At 36.3% G+C, this 6,315-nt stretch overlaps 1 pseudogene; it reads right to left on the bottom strand.

The window, feature by feature from the left end:
* Positions 1-5,210: 5,210 nt before the first annotated feature.
* The window catches only part of LOC114006900 (tissue alpha-L-fucosidase pseudogene), a 1,446-nt pseudogene continuing 341 nt past the window's right edge, over positions 5,211-6,315 (bottom strand).

Here is a 6,315-nt window from a genome sequence, read left to right as displayed (position 1 = left end):
TATATATATATATATATATATATATACGCATAACATTCGAAGACCTCTGTGAGAAGCAATATAGTTATACTATTATCAGTCATGTTAGGTAATTCTTAAAACTCAAAATCCTTAAATAATATATTTCGATTCAGCTAGCTTAAACCTTCTTAGCCAAATAGTTCTCTTATTAATCATTTACAAGGTTGGGTTTTAAATTTTAATTGTTTTTTATTGCAGTTTAGTATTAAAATTCCAGGCAAAGATAGTAATTTCGAGGGACTGGCACTTCGGTCTGGTGGTTAAGGCAGCCAGATTCCGTGTGACCAAGTATGAGTCAAGTCACAGACCCTGCAGCTTGAGAAACACAGCAGGCACATGAGTGTGTATACCTACAATCCAGAAAGGAGGGAAGGAAGGAGAAAAAATTGTGGCATGACCACTCCCTATGGGCGGTGTATTCTTCTCTTCCTCTTTCTCTCTGTCCTTCTCTGGAAAGAGCACAGTCTTTCTAACACACACAGACAAAGATAATAATTTCAATGCTATCAACAATAGTCTCGAATACCAATTCCACTAGACTTTTTATACTACCCAACACACTGTACACCCTACCCATCTACAGTACTCTTACGATTATCATGTGTTACAAAGATAAAAAAATAATTAGCACACTGTGAATAAACTGAAATATTTTCTCATTATACCACCTTATATTCAGTCATATATGTAGTATTGAATTTTTAGAATAGGAAAATAATTACTTATCTTGGAGAGAGTCTCACAGTTTTATTTTTCTTCTAAGTTATAGTCCTATGAGAGGGAAATGCATATGAGCCACATTTTTATCTTCTGCAATTAATTCATAAAGAAACAAATTAAAATTATCCATAGATGAATTTTTAGCTGGTTCTAAATAATTATTTTGCTGCATAATTGAGAAAGGAAATGTAGATATGCGGGTGGTAAAAATGTTACTCTGTGGGGTAAGAGTAGCTTGTCATAAGCTTCTATTGTGTCTTGTACAAAGAATCACCTATTCTTAAGTTCCTAAAACCTGACTGTAATGCAGTGGGATTCAGTATTTATTTAATTTTTTTATCATATGTAAATCATTCTACTGGGACATTTTCTAGGTATATTTAGGGTAGAAATAATTACTGGGTATAGACCATCTTATTTCCTCCATGAAGTCATAGCAACTTGAAAATGTGTTTACCATATTCCATAGGAAATGCCTACTTTCATACCAATTGTTGTCACTAGATTGTGAATATATTCAAATCAGTCTCTGTGTCGGTAGTGTCTTTATCTTTGTATAGCTGCAAAAGCTCAGAAGTACAACAAATATCATAGTCTTTTTATTTTTCTCAAATCAAATTAACTTCAGCCTCTCCTATTAGACTGAAGACCTATTTAACCTGTGTTATTATTAGGCTTCCTCTCATCCTCTGAGGTTACTCATCAGTCATACAACAGAACAGTTGAAGAGAGCTTACTTGTCATTGATCAGTCCTGATTACTGCTGGTCATCATCTAAATTTGCCTGGTGACTTAAAGATCTGTTTTTGAGCTAAGTTTGAGAAATGGGATATTTGCTGAAGCGGGAAGCTGTGGGCTCTAGAATACAACCTGCCTAGATATTTCATGCAGCTATTTAATTCTCAAATTTTGCCAGAGCAGAAGAGGGACTATTTCTGATATTGGTGAATCTTTTTTTTATTTTAATAATAATTTATTTATTTAATTCCTTTATTATTATTATTTTTTCAATTAGATCAGACAGAGAGAGAGAAAGGAAAAGTTTGAAAGCAAGCTACCAGTTCCAGGACTCGAACTACAGTCGACCATGTGGGAATCCAGAGCCTTTAACCACCTTGCCACCTGCCAGCCCAATATTGGTATACCTTGAATCTTTCCTCTAGGTTGATCCATATCACTTTCTAAGAAATTCCTTATTTTCTCTAACCCTCTTGAAACGTTAAAACAATCTACTCAGATTTAGGTTTAAAAAATAAAAAAAAAAGAAGTAGACCGTCAAGTGGTGTGGTGGTTAAGGCCCTGGACTCACATTATTTACCACTGTTCCAGATCAGGACCTGGCAGCTTAAAAATCATGTTGGGTGCGTGTGCATGCACATTCAAAATCTCAAGAGGACCACGGAGAAGAAGGGATTACAGCATACCCATAACTCCTGGGGGAGATTTCTCATTTTTCACTTATTCTGTCTCTGACTCTCTCACTCTCTCTCTCTCTCTCTCTCTCTCTGATGTGCGCACATGCCCTTTGACAAAAACCTAAAGAATAAACACACACACACACACACACACACACACACAAAGGGAATAGGTGATCTTCAGGAAACTTAGGCTTTTAGTCAGTTATTATGCTTCTACTCCACTTGTAGTGAAGCAGGGATCATAAAGTTCTAGTACGCTGTTAAAATAAAAAAGATAAAATATAGAAGGTATATGCACACATTGATGTCTCAATATATTTCTTAACAATATAAATACACGTAGTACAAAGATTATTCCACATAGTACATACTCTAAAGAATAATGCCAAATTAATATCTGAGACTCTTTGATAGAAAGAAAAATGGTTTTTCTGTTTTCATTTTCGCATTCTATCTGGCAGTCAGGATTAGCATTGTACATATAAGCAGCACTTTTCTTTGAACTGGAAATATCTCTGCAATTGTATCAAAGATGAATACTTGGACTATTGCTAAGGGTCCTTATACTATTTTGGTTAATAGCCAGAGGCTTTGTTATAATAATTGTCTTCAAATTACTGCATATATTTGTTTTCCAGATAATATTTAATGAACACCACATTTTAATTCAAAGAAAATGATGTTCCTGATGGGAATTTTAGGTACCATGCTGGTGGGAGAGATATTTTGGAACAAACCATAGCGTTGGTTATATCCCATCATTTCATTGAGGTCTAGCAATAGCAGCTCTGTTGAAAAACAAATTCCTACCAAAGACAATGAAGTGAACTACATATATCCACACGCTAGACTGCAGGTCACCTAGATTTTTAACTATTTCCACTTTAAGCAGTGACCTCACAACCACAAATGCGACCACATGACCTGTGTTTTGGACCACAAGTCTCTCTTGAAATAGTTTTCTCACATGTGATCTTTTAGAATCTTGATAAAATTATTTTCTAGACTAGATATACCATATTCTTATTTTCACACTATATCTTAAATCCCTACCTTTTTCTGATTAAATTAAACTTTTGTTTTCTCTGAAATATTATCATTTGGGTAAGCTGCTAAAAGTACAGATCTCTGGAATGTGAGAGATGAGAACCTAATTCTCTCATGTTGTAAGAGTGCTAACTGGCTTGGGTGAGACAGAAATGACTGATCTATACCAGCAGATCCCAACCATTTGGTTTACTGAAAATTTGAATAGATAATAAAGTGTGAGTTAAATAAAACTGAGGCTTAAAATAATAAACAAATGTAAAGAACAACTTTTCAGGAAAAATAAGACAAAAATGCATGTTGAGTTTCCAAAATTATTCATTAAAGACATCAAACTATTTATTTAAACATAATTTAATTGTTTCAGTAAGTTAAAATGTTCTGAAAGTATTTTTAGATCCCTGGAAAGGTATCTAAGGAATAAACACTTTTTAACAAGTTTTTTTTTTTATATTAAAAATGAATTTTTAAAATATATTTTAAATTTTCTTACTTATATTTTATTATTACATAGCTTTTGTATGTGCATGCATGCATGTGTTTATATGCAGGTTTAATGGTTTTTTCGTTTAGCCATATTTTTAAGTAGCGCAACTTCATATTGTAGGTTGAACTTGTCTGGAGACATAAGAATGTGATATTTTAGTAAATATGCAAGCGGACTTGCAGAAGATGTTATTTTTTGAAACATGTATATGCTATTCTGGGGTCAGCTACAGACTTTCTTGCAGTTTGAGTACAGAAGAAAATGTCATCACCAAAAAGTAATACAAAACCTACTTTCATCTTTTTTGAATCAATTCATTTTTTTAAAAAATTTTGCCAGAGGTCATGTGCATCCACTGGAGAGAGACAGAGAGAGAAAGGAAGGGAAAATGAGAAAGCAGCCCCCAGGGAAAGTGGTCACACTGCAATAATTTCTCCTCCATTTCTCCCTCCTTTCAGGGTTTTGGTTTCTCTGGCATGTTTCTCTGGGACTGGAACTGCATAGTCGGTTTTGTGGGATTCAACCACCTTAACCACCATGCCATGGACCCAAATCAATTTATTTTTCATGCTTTAAATAGATTTTAATCCTATCCCCAACAACAAAACAAAAAAAAATGTCTACTAGAATGAAAGAATCACTTATGGTTGTCTCTGTAAAATTTCCTTTTTAGGAGGAATTTTTAAAAGGAAACATATTAAATCATATTTACTTAAAGAAAATAATTATTTTTTAGCAAATATTTAGACCAAGTATATATTTTTCCCATTGTAAGTTCTTTGGATGGGGTATAGGTGCTTTTTTTTTTTCATAGAAATCATTTGACAATATATTTATTTGATCACAGTTAAAAAGACAGGGAAGACTCACATTCGCTGTCTTAATAGCATTACTGTAAACATACTGAATTTTGAAGCTCTTCATCTGACTTGAAAACTTCTCAAGAGTTGACCATTAGCAGCCTAGCAAGTCTGTTCCTTCCCCTCCAGGCTCCTGAGCCCCTTGAAGGAGTGCTGGTGATAATCGATGGTAAATAACATGTGATTTAGCTTGCCAACTCTTCCTACCTCCTCTCATGGGCAGAGGACACTTTGGCTTCTTTTTTATTTAAAAGTTACGCTTAAATAAATAGGTTATCAAACATAGAGAATGGAAAGAAGTTTCCATTGTAGGAATGAACTCAGAGTTTAACTATTCAATCACTCCTTTCACTGACTGGTGAAGGATCTGAGATCTTTGGATCTCAGAACAATTCCTGTCAATGGATCTCAGATCTTTTATCATGTAAAACCTCAGTGCAGCGTACTCAGTCACTTTGATCGAAATGTATTGGAAAAGCCACCTCCGGGTGGGGAAGAGAAGTTAGTTTACTACAAGGATGGTACTGTAAGAAGACAATGAAAGCAGCAAACAGCCAGCTGTGTCCCCTTCCTCCTCAACTCCAGTGATTATTTTATTCCTTTTAGCTTTCTAATCCATGTAAACTGCACTGGGAGAGCAGAGAGTGGCATCTGTATTTATTTGATCACAGTTAAAAAGAAGGGCAGAAGGATGAGGAGAACATATTCTGAATCTGTGGCCCATTTCAAGTGTCCTTGAATTCCCAGCACTGTTATCTTTATAGTCAAGGTAGTCATGGGGGACTCAATGGTTAAGACTCCACTTTCTGGCCAAGAAGAATGCAGAAAAGTGTCATAAACCGCTGGTCCTTTTGAGTTACATCATACAGATACTATGTTCTTTTCTTTATGCACCATCCTCGATTTGGAGGCAGAGATGGCCTCCCCATTGAGGCTCAGCCACTTCCCAACAGTGAGAATCCTTTTTTTGAAGATGGAACAATCAGTCCATCTTTGGTTGCTCCAATGTTCAGAGGACAATTGCCTCCTAAACTTAGTATCTGAACCAGTTTTGAGATGATTTCAGATTCATTCATAATGCAAGATATCGCCATGTCACAACAGTAGCCTCAGGACATCTAGTCAATGCTGGGGCACATCTTCCACTTGCAATCTGACAAGCTCTTGGCTTGAATTTATCTTGACAGTTATAGTATCCTCCATGGAGACAGGAACTGTTTTGACCCTATTGATCACTTACCACCACTCCATCCTGATAACAAGATCACACATCCCTGACATTCTTTTGTACTGACAAAATTCTGTGTTGCAAAGCCAATTGTCTTATCAAGTAGGTAGAGTGGATGGAACTACTCTAAGAGTGAATGGTAGAGCCCATAGCATATGTTCCTCTTCTAGATAGTTGTTCTCAAGTCACCAACGAAATGATGGGTCCACAGGTCCTTAGAGTTCCTATTCCATGCCAGTTTGTGAAGCGTTGTTGACACGTTGGTGGCAAGACTACATATTTACACAGCCTGGAAGAGGTTGGCCCATGCATCTAGGTGAAAGAAGACTGCGGTGAACTGCTACCGAAGTTAGCATAGGTGAAGCCCAGTGGGTAGGTGACACATGAAAGCACTGGTCTTGGAGACGTCTCTCACCCTGCCTGTGCCATCAGAACTACTCGCTGCCACAGGCTGACACTGAGAACATGCCCAGTGAACAAATACCCTGAACTTGGCCTCATCAAACCAGCCCAGTGGCAGCCAGCCTGCCAGCC

Source organism: Tupaia chinensis, unplaced genomic scaffold (genome assembly GCF_000334495.1).
Source record: "Tupaia chinensis unplaced genomic scaffold, TupChi_1.0 Scaffold000098_2, whole genome shotgun sequence".
Lineage (NCBI taxonomy): Eukaryota > Metazoa > Chordata > Mammalia > Scandentia > Tupaiidae > Tupaia > Tupaia belangeri.
The sequence above is the reverse complement of the archived record's forward strand: the minus strand, read 5'-3'. Positions and strand labels throughout refer to the sequence as shown.